Genomic DNA, 15,841 nt, shown 5'->3' on the forward strand with positions numbered 1-15,841 from the left:
TTCACTTTAAGATTGAATAATTTAAGATATTTGATTTTTTATAGTAGCTTAATCTTTGCTCTCACTAATAGAGTGAAGGAACAAAGAAGGATGGAAGCCCATGTTGAGTCTCACCACCATTTTGCTGACATGAACTAAATTTTGATTGCAGAAATTTTTGCCCTGGTGCTGTAAGATGCATTGTAAAGCATGCAAAAAATTTCTAAGAGAAAGGGAGCATCATCAGATAAACCAGAAGGCTTTTTCTCAGGTTACTCCCTTTCACAACCCTCCTTGGAGAAGCCAGAAGCAAGGGACAGAGGAGAGGGGGAGTGAAAACAGAAGCTTCACAAAACAGTGGAGACCTTACTTCCCTTTGGGTGAGAAAGAAGGGCAGAGAAGCTTTCAATTGGATACAGAAGCAAGGTTTGATTTACACTTATCTAGACATTTTAAAAGTTGTACAGGAGTTAAAAACAACAGGTTTCACACAAGATGTCACCCTATGAGTGACTTTGCGATATCCACAAAAGCAACATAGGTAGAAAAACAAACTTGATTCTTAATTGTACTTTACCAACTTCAGTATATCCAACAAACCTAGTTATCCAATATCCTACCAGGAAAGCACGTATACTGCAAATGTGTAAAAACCATTGAAATATCTTCCACTAATCTTTTGTGCTATCAAACTTAGCTAATCTAATTGTGACTGACCTTGTTCTACTTAAAATGTCTTCTTTTATTGCCCTTCACAGATGCCTTCTAGGATTTTAAAGTCTGCTCATGGACACCAATTAGTTAATATACCAATTATTCGTTTGCAGCTACTAAAAGAATTTCTAATACTTTCCAACAGGGGTTTTATTTTTCTAACAAAAGAAAGTTTGCCATTCAAAAATTAATGAATAGTGTAACTATACATAGTTTTTCAATGAATAATAGAAAGTGCTTAGAATCTTTGCTTCTTTATCTGTTGACACTCGTAACAGAATTATGGGTAGCCTCCTTTATGATAACACATACATTTTTAAATACTGATAGGTTTTTATTGTTTCATTTTATCTTCTAAGTCTTTCTTATCTTTAAAAAACTTTCACACAAAAACTGTTGCAACATGAAAGTTGCTTTTTAAAACCTGTTTTTAAAAGAAAAACTTTTTTTAAGTTACAAAGTGATTTGTTACATGTCAACTCCCTGTATAGCTATCCTTATCCTTGGCCCTTCCTATTATTGCTTATACTCTCTCTTCAACAAAATTAGAGATAAGGGCAGAATAGTTTCTGTCTGGTAGCAAGGGGTAAGGAGGGGTAAGGGAGGGAGCGGAGTGGGGGGGAGTAAGGAAGGGGATCCGGGGGAAGGGGGGAGAAATGACCCAAACATTGTATGCACATATGAATAAAACAAAATTTTTTTTAAAAAAGTGATTTGTTAGAAATTGCCATTAAAGAATTGGATGTGTTTTCCTGAACTTATTTATTCTCCATTATAATTTAATGATATTATTCTTTCTCTGGAGGGTACAGGTGGTAAGGGGGGAGTAGAAGAAAACTTTTAAAGATAGATCACTGCTTCTTTTACCTTGGGCCCCACCCCAACTCTTATGAGCCTGTAAGTCTCTCTAAATGTAAAGTATCTCCAGTTTGAAATGAGAGAATTGGTTGCAAGAAGTGTTGTTTTACTTTTTTTCTTTACTAAAGTCTTCAAAAAGCCAAAAACATTCAACACAAAAAATGTCAGCTCTGAAAATACTTAGGTCCCAAAAGTTCGCCAGTCCCCAAAATATTATGAACAACAAGAAAGCCCATCTACTTCCAATTCACTGTGAGCTTACATTTTCATTCTCATAGAAAAGTCTCACATATCCTGAGTATTGCCCTCTCTATCCCAAGATGCAAATTGTCTTATTGCCTATATTTTCCTGTCCTATTTTGAAATCCTGTTTCCCAACTGTACTGGATCACCATAATTTTCCCTGGTTTCCTTGCCCTTGATACTTTCATAATTCCTCCATGAGAAGGATGGGCTGAGGGAGCCATAGGTTCAAAGTCAGAGCCCAAGCACAGCAGTGACTTCTGAGCTACTTCAAGGTAGAGAGCAAGTCTTATGTAGCCTGCATTCCATTGCCCCAGCATTGTAAATACTAATCAAAATTGTTTTGATTCAATTTGTTTTTTACATTAATTGAGACACTAGATAAAGACAAGGAAAAGAAAATTTATGTTCTCCAAGTGACAGATCACTATCATAACATGGTCCCTAGTGTTTGTTGTCAAGAGTCAGATATCTGGAGGGAGATAAAAAGTTGAGTCTTTCCCCTCCCTCTGAATACCCCAAGCCTGGCTATAACTGAGAGTGCTTCCCAGTTTCAACATTTGGTTTGCCTTTGGTGGTCACTGAAAATTATGGAGGCTGAACAATCCCTATTCCTTGCTGGATGATCTCTGTGTGTGGATATATGCCACCATGAAGGTAACCTGGGTGACTTACTAGATAGACCTGCCATTTCCAAGCTAATAGCTTTCCAAAAAGCTCTCATTTAGATGAATGATGTAATTTATAAGCAAGATAGGAGAGGCAGAAAGAAAGATGGGATAAAGACTGCTGCTTCAGCCCTTCAAGTGTGGTCTGGTTTGTACCCCAGCAGCTAACCTTGTCAAGTGCTCACTACACTCTGGTTGGATAAGCTGTTATCCTGCACTGGAAAGCACCAGAAGTTTTCTTGGCCCATTGCCATTCATTACCAGGAAGAAAAATCACTTTTTTATTTGAAGCTCTTTTTTCATCATGGTCCATTGACCATGACTGATGTTGCTTTAAGTAAAGCAGTTAAAACTGTTTAACCTCAAAAAGTCTCATACATAGAAAGTGCTTGCTATCATTAAGATAAAATCCAGAGGAGGCAAAATGGTGACAGGACAACAAGTGGCTTTGTCAAGCTTCTCCTTACTACCTCCTAATATCTAAAGGTATAAAACCTTGCTCTGAAAATACAGTTTTTACAACTCATTACAAAAATATTCAGGAATTAAGAATGATGTTTAACATACCCTAAACACTGCTTAATGCTGGTAATATCAACCTACCTTTTAAGTGAAGATCATGGCAAAGGGTAAGAATAAGGGACTTAGTTCCATTGTAAGTAATTAATGCATTATTTTATATTTTATTTGGCATCCTTCCCAATAAATCCATTAAATCATTTCTTTTTAAAAAACTTATCACTTTATACTTCAATATCTTTTTCAATATTGTCCTAATTATTCCTGAAATAATTAGAATATGGTTCACTAGTTTATCCCAGGAAGTATATTCTTTTAGCAATCAGTATTTCTTTTATGCAAAATATTCTAAGACTTTTATCTTAAATAAGATAAGTTCCATTATGACAAAACTCACTAATTCTCTCAACATACTTAAATGTCACAAGAAGATAGAACAAATGAAAGCAAGAATGTTCTCAGCAGTTGTGAACATTTACCCAATCAAACATTATTTATAAGAAGGGCACCTGACACCTTCCATTAGTTCTATTAAAACAATTGCAGAAGCTAGGATAACAGTGACAGGAAGAAAAAAATCTTAAAGGGGCTTTTACTTAAAAATTAGGCCAAGATGCATGCAGTAAACAATTTTGCAAGCCCATAAATAGACAGCTAGCTAATAGTTATTACATTCAACAATTTAGCATGATATGCATGATGGTTTTGACCTCCAAAATAATTTAGCGCCTTGAGCTGAGATTAAATGCAGAACATTAATTTTTCCCTCTGGTTGTCAAGCCAACCAAGAGACCCGTCAAATCCATTTAAATAAAGCCTGCATCATGTAATAATATTAAAGGGAATAAAATATTAATATGGGCCTGTGGTAGAATATTGGCCAAAAAAGCTGCACTGAGGTGCCTTTAATTTATTACTCTGACAATCTGTCTTTGTACTGAAACTAGGAGTTAGAGCACCGTCTAAGAATTATTTTTTGTGCTAGAAGCTGGCCCCATTTAGGAAAGGTTACAAGTCTTCCAAATGCTAAGAGTTTTTAGTATCTCCAAAGAAAGAAAGTCATGAGTCCCATCTTAATTGCATGAAATGGAAGCAATAACAAAACACAAACACCAAGGATCATTTGCAATGAAAACGGAGTTTTAAAAGAAAAAGTAAGCATTACTTCATTAAATGAAGCATAAAGAGCTTCCCCTTCCTCCCGCCAATAATAACAGTAGAGTGTAAATCAGTGTACTATTTATATTCTATTCAGTGATACTTCTCCCAAATACATTCTATTTTTTATCCCTGAAGATCATTTTCCAGAGTTTGTTCTCTAAAAAGTGGGGTCTTAAGTACATATTCTTCAAAACTGTGTGAGCATTCTGAAGATGATTTCCCTAAATGAACAACACTTCATCCATGTAAAAATTTTAGACATATGAATCTGGAGATAAACAGCATCAGAAATATAAACACATCACGTGACTTACTGAATTCAGGAAGTTGTTTTATTGACATGAATACTCATTTTATTAATTGAGAGGTCTGTATACTTAAAAAAAAAACCTAAGTTTTATTTTTTTAAAACATGTTAAGCATATTCTTTAAAGCTAATCATGTTATTTTTCCAGATAAATCACAAACAAAATAAAAACCTGAGGCTGTCTTCTTGCTTCCCCTTCATCCACCCCACACAGCAGGTTAAGTCCCTGTAAGATGGGCTCACACTGACTTCAAAGAATCCTCTGTATGAGAGAACCAGGCATAAGACATAGGGAGAAACAGAAATCTGACCACAGGAAATGAACTTTTAAAAATTTCAATCAAAGTACTAAATTCTCCAAACAAGACAATCACTAGGGAATGATCAGGTAAGAATGTGAAATCACTGACATAGAACAGCTTACCTTCATGTTGGAAAGGGAAAAGAACTTAGCAATGACATGAAATCTCACAGCAATTACAGATACAGGATCCGAGACAACTGGAGCTCTCTCAGACTGACCTAGAGTCACTTGATAAAATGCAACGGCCACCATTCCAATGCCTCAAGAGGTGGCCATCATCTTTTTGAGAATGGGAGACCATTTATATCTAAGTCAAAGGGTCAGTCTATTTCTTTGGCTCTGAGCATACTTCTTTTATTCATATTGTAATTTCAATAAAATAATTCCTTAGATTAGCTAACTCAAACTATATCTATAATAAAGCAGTGGGTTTGCTCATTAAATTTAATAGACACATCTCATTTTTACTTCATATTCACAGTCACATGTACCTGGGACTCAAGAGATGTCATTATCACACTGTTTCCACAGCCTTTTACCTCATTTGCTAAATAATCACATGACTAAGTGGCAATTTTGCTTATCAAAACTCCATGAGAGAAGTGGCAATGAACTAAAGGAAAAAGACAAAAACTGGCAAAAAATCAAGTATAATTTTAGGAATCTGTGAAGAGATTTAAAAGGTATAAAGCAAAGCTTCAAAGTGATTATGATGAAAGTCTAGGTAGTGGCTTCTTTGGGGAGAAGGGAAATGGCCAAGATTGGAAGAAGATATCAGGGTCCTCCGGCTCTGGCAAGTTTCTACTTCTTGTGTTGTGCTACAACTAAAGCAAAGAAGGTGAATGAACCATGAGAAAGCTCAACTGTGTCAAGTGCTGCTGATAGGTAATGATACATCCTAAGAAATAACCCCTGGATTTGATACTAGCAAGATCAATTGTTGATTAATTGGAGTAAAATCGAGAGAAAGTGGGAAAGAAATAGGAAATAACTAATACAGAAAAATCTCTAAAGAGGTTTACATGCAAAGGAAAGGATAAATATGCTTCATTTGGAGAGAAGAAGCGGGTTAAGGCGAATTGTTTTGTTTGTTTTGTGGTGTGAAGTGATAACTGATCTGCTGGTATACCTATGAGAATGACCTGGTAGACAAGACAACATTGGCAAACCCAAAGAGAGGAAAAGATTGCTAGGGCAAGGGCCTTGAATAAGCTAGAGATAATGGGATCTTGTGCACAAGCAAAGGGGCAGGAGGAAGGTGGGTAGTTGATTCAGACCTACAAAAGAGAAGACAAAGAGCAAGCACCCAAATGCAAATGGGTAGGTAACTGTGGCCATGAAAGTTGTAGGAGTTTTTTCTGAGAATGAGAATGGGAAAGAAACTATTAGAGTTTTCAAAACAGACAAGATATGAAATAATCATCTAGGAGAGAGAGGAATTGAAGTACTAGGGAAAAATAGTGTGACTGCTGACAGCACCAAGGGCCCACTAATATTAGCTATTATGTATTTAAATTAAGCACAGTATGACTGGACATATTTCTCAATCAATGAGCAGATGCAAGCACAAATAGGCAGAAAGTAAATGAAGAGCAAATGGCCTCTGAAAAAATAGAAATCTGTCCAGAATGAGAGACTCCTTTCTAGAATATTCCCAAATTAAGGTAAAAATTTGGGCTGAATACTGAACTCAATATTAGTGATTAAATGTAAAAGTAAGAGAGGAAAATATCACCTAAACTAATAAAAAAAAAATGGAGCAATAAAAACCTACACCTTGACATTGACAATTTTATAAAGTAATGTAATTTAAAGGCATTCAATATTATTACCTTTTACTCCCCCGCCCTTTGGCAGTACCAGAATTTGAACTCAGAGTCTCATGCTTGCTAAGAAGGTGCCCTACCTCTTGAGCCATTCTGCTAGCCCAATATTGATAAAGAATAGTAGGTCCTAAAAGGAACTAAGAGTGTCTAGACAAAAACTGATGCAATCTAAGAGTACATACATCATTTCTATCAATGATTTAATTCATGATTTCCTTTCATTTTATGAAAGGATTTTATTTTTCATTTGGAAAACAGAGAACTAGTAAATTTGTTCTTCTTTAGGTAATTAGTTGAGCAAATAAGGAAATATTTAGCAGTTTGATATTGCCTAAAATATTATTGCAAGACCTATGTTTAATTTAATGAATGATTATGCATTATAAATAAGACATACATGCTTGATTATTGTAAATATTTTAACAAATTTCAACATTGCCTAATAAAAAGTAGTAAATTTTTTAAATACCACAAGTCTTTTTCCTTCACATAAAAATAATTTCTAGTTTTCTAAGTATATCTGATATTATGTAGCATATTTTCATGCCAACAAGTATATAGGAAAAGTGTTTCACAACACTAATCATTAGGGAACTATAAATCAAAACCATAATGATATATCATTTATCACCTCACTCCAGCTAGAATGGCTATCACCAAAGAGATAAAAGATAGGTATAGAGAAAGGGAAAAGCCATATGAAAAACAGTACAGAGTCTTCTCAAAAAAAATTTTTAAATAGCAGCCAGGAGCAGTGTTTCATACCTGTAATCCTAGCTATTCAGGAGGTAGAGATCAGATGGATTGTAGTTCAGGCCAGTCTGGTGTTAAATGTGAAACCTATTCAAAAAATAATTAAAGCAGAAAGGGCTGGGGGTATGGCTCAAGTGGTAGCCCTTGACTAGCCATAAGGCTCAGAGTTCAAACTCCAGTACTGCAAAAAAAAAATGTTTAATAGAACAACCATATGATCCAGAAATCCACTATTGCTGAATATATATCCAAAAGAAATGAAATCATATGTCAATGAGACATCTGCATTCCTATGTTTATTGCATTGCTATCCACAATAGCCAAAAATGAAAATAACTGAAGAATGGATAAGGAAAATACACTATGTAAAAGCTATGAAATACTATTTAGCCCCCCAAAAAAATTAAACACTGATATTTGTGACACTGTGTATAAAACTGGAAGACATGTCAAATGAAATAAACAAAGCAAAGATCAGCAAATTCCACATGTTCTCACTCATATGTAAAATCTAAAATATTGACTTACAGAAGTTGAGAATAGAACAGTGGTTAACAGAGACTTGGGAAGGTAGAGGGGAAGAAAAAGATAGGGAAAGGCTGGTGGGAAAGGTTGGTAGTAAGTTACAGCAGATGAGAGAAATAATAAGTGCTGGTATTCTATTCCACAACACAGGAAGTATAGATAACAACAATGTATATTTCAAAAACCAAGAAGAAATAAGGTGAATGATTTCACTACAAAGAAATAATAAATATTTGAAGAGATAAACATGTTACCCTGATTTAAACATTACACATATATGTGGAATATAGACCAGATACAAACATAAGCAATATTGTGAAAAACAGGTCACTCTAAGGAGGGGGTCACATATGAGAGAAGAAGAGTAAAAGAAAGTTAAGAAGGTGAATATGGTTGATGTACTTCCTATACAAGAATGAATATAGAATTTTTTAACCTATTGAAATCACCATAAGAAGGGGACTAAGGTGGAAAGGAGAAAAATAGAGGGGATGAACCAGTTTAGATTATAATCCATATTATATGGAAATATCACAGTGAAACACCCTGTATAGCTATCTTTAACAAAAAAAACATGACTTTCCTTTTTTCAAAAATGGAAGCTAGGAAGGTCCTGTCTAGGGTGAGGAGGGTGATATTTCTTAATTTGTCATTTATTAGGCCTTGCCATCACCTTGAAATTTCATGAAACTCATCTTCCTGCCCTACTTCTTTTGATGTAAAGTGAGTTCCCTGGTCAGAGAAATGTAATTTTAAATAACTGAATCCAAAGTCTGTGTCAGGTATGATGCTGCAAAATATACCCAACAAAAATGTAGTATAACCAGAAAGGACAATTATTACCTTGTTTAACAGTAAGTTAGGTGGCTAACTTGATAGCTTATAAAGCAAATACAGTTCTCTCCCTCTTTGTTTCTTAGTTCCCCTCATGGTCAAAAGCCACATTCATATTTATAAAATAAAAACTCCTTATAGTTCTCTTAAGAGTATAGAAAATGTATCCCTTCACTGACTTCCTCCTTCATTTTGAAGCAATTGGTCATCTGTCCATTTGTAATAAATTGTAATGGTAAAGAGCAAAAAGCATAGCTACCCTTCAATTCCATTTCTATTATTGACTAGATATCCTCCTTGGGAAAAGGTTTCCTCATCTATAAAATGCAGACAATATTGGTTTCTGCCTTCCAGAATTAAAATATGTTAGGAGTATGATAAGCATGCAGTATATGTTTACAAATATTTTTATCACTAACATCATTTTATTATTATTCTTAAACCACTCCTTAGCAAGGAAACTGGAACAGCCATGATTATTATAAGAGTTCTAACTCAGAATAGGGAAGGTCCAGTCTATTATGAAGAACTTGGTTACTGATACCAGCACAAATGTTGGACCAATAGTAAGAAGGAGGAAGATTAAATTTGACACAGTTCTTTTATCATTCACATGGACAAAACTTTATTTTTTAATGATTTTTTTAGGTGGTGCTAAGGATCAAACCCAGGGTCTCGTCCATGCTGGGAAAGCACTCTATTACTTAGCTACATTCCCAAAACAATGGCAAAAAACTTTAACAGCAATCATACTATGCTACTTATATCCATCATCTGATTTAAATTTCTAATATAAATAAGTTAATTTCTGTCCAGTATTAGAAGAGGGAGGTTCATATTAATAAAGCTTTAGACAGAAATCATTAAATGTAATACACCATATTAAGAGAAGCAAAGACAAAAACAACTTAGATGCAGAAAAAGACTTCAATAAAATTCGACACCTTTTTAAGATAAAAGCTCTGATGAAAGTAGAAATGGAAGGAAGGTACCTCAACATAATAAAGGCTATATACGACAAACCTATAGCCAACATCATACTTAATAGAGAAAAACTGAAACCATTCCCGAAAGTTATGAACAAGATAAGTACAAGGGTGTCCACTATCTCCACTCCTATTCAACATAGCCTTGGAACTCCTAGACAGAGCAATAAGGAAGGAAGAAGAAATAAAAGGAATACAAATAGGTAAGGAAGAAGTCAAACTCGTTTTTCACAAATGACATGATCTTATACCTAAAAGACATGAAAAACTCCACCTTAAAACTCCTATATACTGTAAACAGCTTCAGTAAAGTAGCAGGATGCAAAATCAATTTACAAAAGCCAGTAGCCTTTCTATAAACCAACAATGAACAGATTGAGAAAGAATACAGAAAAATAATTCCATCTACAATAGCCTCCAAAAAAAATCAAATACCTAGGAGTAAACTTAACAAAGGATGTGAATGATCTCTACAAGGAAAACTACAAATCACTGAAGAAAGAAAATGAAGAAGACTACAGAAGATGGAAAGCTCTCCCAGGCTCATGGATTAGTAGAATCAACATAGTAAAAATGGCTATACTAACAAAAGCAATCTACATGTTCAATGCAATTCCCGTTAAAATCCCAATAGCATACATCACAGAGATTGAAAAATGAACCCTAACATTCATGTGGAAGCACAAAAGACTGCAAATAGCCAAGGCAATACTAAGCAAAAAAAAGCAACACTGGAAGAATCACAATACCTAACATCAAATTATACCACAGAGTCATAGCAATAAAAACATCATGGTACTAGCACAAAAACAGATATAAAGACCACTAGAACAGAATAGAAGAACTGGATTTGAATCCACACACCTACACCCACCTAATTTTTAACAAAGTTGCCAAAAACGTACCAGGGAGAACATTGTATATGGTATGCAATATTACTGCTGCTTGATCATTCCCTTTTCCTTTCTTTCTTTCCCCAAGTTCCATAGAGTAGTTCCACTGTTAAAATATGTTCTACAATTGAGTTGGTATATGATCATGCTTGGTTTTTTGTATATGTTTATCTTTGGATCTATCTTCCACATATGAGAGAAGACATGCATCTTTTGTGTTTCTGATCCTGACTAACTTCACTTAACATGATGTCCTCCAATTGCATCCATTTACCTTCAAATCCCATGTCATTATTCCTTGTGGCTGAGTAATACTCCATTGTGTGTATATACCACAATTTCATTATCTATTCATCAGTTGTAGGGCATCTGGGTTGTTTCCAGAGCTTGGATATTGTAAATAGCACTTCAATGAACATCAGTGTACAGGTGTCTCAACTGTATCCTGTCTTATGTTCTTGTGGGTACTTGCCCAAAAACAGTATCACTGGATCATATGGCAGTTCTATCTCTAGTTTTTTGAGGAATCTCCATATTGCTTTCCACAGTGGTTGTACTAATTTGCATTCACACCAGGAGTGTATAAGTGTTCCTATTTCTTTACATCTTCACCAGCATTTGTTGTTGTTATTATCCTTGATTATGGCCATTCTAACTGAGGGTGAGGGGATGAGATGAAATCTAAGTGTGTTTTGATTTGCATCTCTTTTATAACCAGGGAAGTTGAACACTTCTTCATGTATTTACTGGCCATCTGTACCTCTTCCTTTGAGGAATCCCTAATTTAATTCATGTGCCCATTTCTTCAGTGGGGTGTTGATTCTTTGGGGGCTGAGTTTTTTGAGTTCCCTGTGGGTTCTGGATATCTGTCCTTTGTCAGATGTGTAGCTGGCAAAGATTTTCTCCCATCTCTTAAGACTAGTAATTGGGTTTTTTTTGCTGTGCATAAACTCTTTAGTTTAATGCAGTCCCATTTGTTCATTGTTTCTCTTAAATATTGCACCTTCTGAGTTCTGTTTAGGAAGTTTTTCCCTAAACCTATCAGTTCCAGTGTTTTCCTACTGCTTCATGGAGTTGTTTCAATGTTTCAGGCCTTATGGTAAGGTCTTTGATTCACTTTGAGTTGATTTTGGTACAGGGTGAAAGACAGGGATCTAGTTTCAGTCTTCTGTATGCGGATATCCATTGTGTTTGGGCACCTTTGTCAAAGTTCAGTTGACTATAGATGCATGGGTTTATATCTTGATTTTCTATTCTAATCCATTGGTCTTCATGTCTGTTTTTGTGCCAATACCATGCTGTTTTTTTATTGTTATGGTATAGTTTAGTTTGAAGTTGGGTTTTGTGATGCTTCCAGCATTGGACTTTTTGCTTAGAATTGCTTTGGCTATTCAAAGTCTTTTGCGTTTCCATATGTATTTCATGATTGTTTTTTCTATTTCTGTGCAGAATGTCATTGGAATTTTGATAGGAATTGCATTGAATGTATAGATTTCTTTTGGTAGTATGGCCAGTTTTACAATGTTGATTCTACTGATCCAGGAGCATGGAAGTTCTTTCCATCTTCTGATGTCTTCTTCAATTTCTCTCTTCTGTGGTTTATAGTTTTCATTGAAAACATCTTTGGTTTCTTTTGCTAGATTTATTCTGAGGTACTTTTTTTTTTTTTTGAGGCTACTGTAAGTGGAATTGTTTCCCTGGTTTCTTTCTCATCCTGTATATTGTTGGTATACAGAAAAGCTACTGATTTCTGTATGTTAATTTTGTATCCTGCTACTTTGCCAACAGAGTTCATGATTTTTAGTAAGTTTTTTGGTAGAATTTTGGTGGTCTCTTAGGAATAGGATCTTGTCATCTGCAAATAGAGATAGTTTGACTTCTTCCTTCCTATTTGAATACCTTTTATTTCTTGCTCTTGTCTTATTGCTGTGGCTAGGAATTCCAAAACTATATTGAAAAGGAGTGGAGATAGCAGACAGCTCTATTTGTTCCTGACTTTAAGGGAAGTGGTTTCAGTTGTTCTCCATTTAGTAAGATGTTGGCTCTACATTTGTTGTATATAGTCTTTATTATGTTGAGGAAAGTTAGTTTATTCCTAGTTTCTTTAGAGCTTTTATCATGAAAGGGTGTTGGATTTTGTCAAAGACTTTTTCTGTGTCTATGGAGAGGATCATGTAACTTTTGTCCTTGCATCTGTTTATGTACTGTATTACATTTATGGATTTATGTATGTTGAACCATCCTTGCATCCTTGGAATGAAACCTACTTGGTTGTGGTATATGACCTTTTTGATGTATTGCTGAATTCTCTTTGCCAGTATTTTGTTGAGAATCTTTTCATCCATACTCCTTAAAGACATTGGTCTATAATTCTCTTTTCTGAGTATGTCTTTATTGGGTTTCAGAATGAGTGTAATTCTGGCTCCATAGAATGAGTTTGGTTGTGTTCCTTCCCTTTCTATTTCTTGGAAAAGTTTGAGGAGTATTAGTGTTAGTTCTCCTTCAAAGTTTTGGTAAAATTCAGCTGTGAATCCATCAGGTCCTGGGCTCTTCTTTGTAGGGAGACTCTTTATATAGCTTTGATTTCACTGTATGTAATTGGGCTATTTAGGTGGTTAATATCTTCTTGGTTCAATTTTGGTTGATTATATGTGTCTGAATGAAATGGATAAATTCCCAGACACATATAGCCAACTCTCTAATGATTCTGTGAATTTCATTGGTAGTTGTGGCTATGTCCCCTTTTTCATCTCTGGTTTCATTAATTTGGATCTTCTCCCTCCTCTGTTTTGACATGTTGGCTAAGGTTTTGTCAATCTTGCTAATCTTTTCAAAGAACCAACTATTTGTTTCATTGATTCTTTGTATGGTTTTTTGGTTTTTATTTCATTTATCTTGGCCCTGATCTTTATTATTTCTGCCTGTCTGCTGGTTTTGGGTTTGTCTTATTCTTGTTTTTCTAGGAGCTTGAGATGCATCATTACTTGAGAGGTCTCTGTTTTTTAATGTAGGCACTTACAGTTATAAACTTTCCGCTTACAGTTATAAACTTTCCTCTGCTGTGTCCCACAGATTCTGGTAGGCTGTATTTTCATTTTTATTGGAGTCTAGGAACTTTTTGATTTCTTCCCTTGCTACTTTGGTCACCCATTGGTTTTTCAGCAGTGTTGCTCAGTCTCCATGTGATTATTTTCTGGGGTTTCTTTTGTTGTCGAGGTCTAGTTTTATTCCATTGTGATCTGATATGATGCAGGGGGTTATTTTGATTTTCTTGAATTTATTGAGACTTGTTTTGTGTCCTAAAATATGATCTATTTTGGAGAAAGTTCCATGAGCTGCAGAAAAAATGTGTTTTGCCCAGTTGTTGGGTGAAATACTCTATAGATATCAACCATGTCTATTTGGTCCAATGCATAGAGAAGCTCTGAAGTTTTTTTGTTGATCTTTTGTCTGGATGACCTATCTATTGGGAACAGTGGGGTATTCAAGTCTCCCACTATCACTGTGTTACTGTCTTTCTGTGCTCTTAGAGCCACTAGAGATTTTTCAATGTATGTGGGTGCCCCTGTGTTTGGTGCATAAATGTTAAGGATTGATATTTCCTCTTGAAGAATTATTCCTTTCATTAATATGAAGTGTCCTTCATTGTCTCTTCTGATTGATTTTAGTTTAAAGTCTACTTTTTCAGATATGAGTATAGCTACTCCTGCCTGCTTTTGAGGTCCATTTGCTTGGAAAACTTTTTTCTACCCTTTGACTCTAAGTCAATGTTTATTTTTTTCAGTGAGATGAGTCTCTTCTAAGCAACATATGGTTGGTCCTGTTTTTTAATCCAATTTGCTATTCTATGTCTCTCAATTGGGGCATTGAGGCCATTTACATTCAGTGTTAATATTGAGAGGTGCCTGTTGTTTCCAGTCATTTTCATTCCCCTGTTGTTTAGTTTTACCTATTCCTTGTTTATTAGGTCTGCTTGCTCAAAAGGGTTTATTCTTTCTTGAGTCTTTCTGTTTCACTCTAGTTTCTTCTATACTCCTTTAAGTATCTTCTGTAGTGCTTGCTTGGTGGTCAAAGATTCCTTTAGTTTTTCCTTGTTGTGGAAGGTTTTAATTTCTCTTTCAATTAGGAAGGATATTTTTACTGGGTAGATGAAAATATGGAATGCTTCACAAATTTGCATGTCATCCTTGTGCAGGGACCATGCTAATTTTCTCTGTATCATTCCAATTTTAATATATGTGCTGCCAAAGCAAGCAAAAATATAGAAATTTTAAACTGGCCAAGGCCACCATAGGAAGTGGACTAGGGAGGAGTAAAGAGAACAGGAAGAGATGAATCAATTGAGATTGTAATACATATATGGAAACAACAAAGGAAACTCCCAGTGTAGCTATCTTTATCTCAAACTAGCAAAAATGTCATGTTTTCTTTTTATCTTTTATCTATTTTCTTCTACAAAATCTGAGAACAGGAGGGCAGAACAGGTGGTGGTGGGCACCAGTGGAAGGAGGGAGGTGGCAAGGAAAGAGGTAGGAGGGTGAATATGGTGCAAATAATGTATATGCATATATGTAAATGCAAAAATGATACCTGTTGAAACTATTCCAGGAATTGGGAGAAAGGATGAAGGAGAGTGGTGGAGGAGGTGAATTCAAATATGATATAATTGATACATTGTAAATGTAAATGCCACAATGTACCCTCACCCAGCACAATACAGGGGGAAAAAAGAAATTTGGAAGTAAAATAAAGCTTTAGAACAAAATGCCTGACAAACACACATAGCATCCACCACCACCACCTGCTCAAGGGATGTGAAGTAAGGATAATGTTGATCAGAATACAAGCTCTGACCTTATTTTCTGCATAAAGAAATCACTGACAATTATTTTTGAGTTGCATAATCTCCAGATTTCATGACTCTGGAAAACTACTTTCTAACACACTATGAACATCTCTTACTTGAAATTTCTCTCCAGTGTTAGCTCCCTGTCAAAGAGGTTTTCTATTCATTGTCACACTGTCTTTCCTCACCTTATAATCGTTGGCAAAGAAATAGTCCTTCTGTGTCCTAAAACATACTGATTTCAGGACAGACAATTATTGATAAGACAAATATTTATAGCACTTGAGGTCATGTTTATGCAGTGCATAATAACAGGCTGATAGGTGGTCTGATATTTGGAACCATTTTAAAAATTCAGTTGGCTCTTTATAAAAAGTGAAATTGATGATTGTACAAATTTCACACAAAGCAGAAAATGTCCATCA

At 35.1% G+C, this 15,841-nt stretch overlaps 1 non-coding gene across 1 annotated transcript; it reads right to left on the reverse strand.

Moving 5' to 3' along the window:
- Positions 1 to 14,720: 14,720 nt before the first annotated feature.
- LOC141416994 (U6 spliceosomal RNA) lies at positions 14,721 to 14,823 on the reverse strand. Its single transcript, XR_012441629.1, has one exon. It is a non-coding gene; the product is annotated as a U6 spliceosomal RNA (small nuclear RNA).
- Between the last annotated feature and the right edge of the window lie 1,018 nt (positions 14,824 to 15,841).

The sequence above is a fragment of the Castor canadensis genome, chromosome 14 (genome assembly GCF_047511655.1).
Source record: "Castor canadensis chromosome 14, mCasCan1.hap1v2, whole genome shotgun sequence".
Lineage (NCBI taxonomy): Eukaryota > Metazoa > Chordata > Mammalia > Rodentia > Castoridae > Castor > Castor canadensis.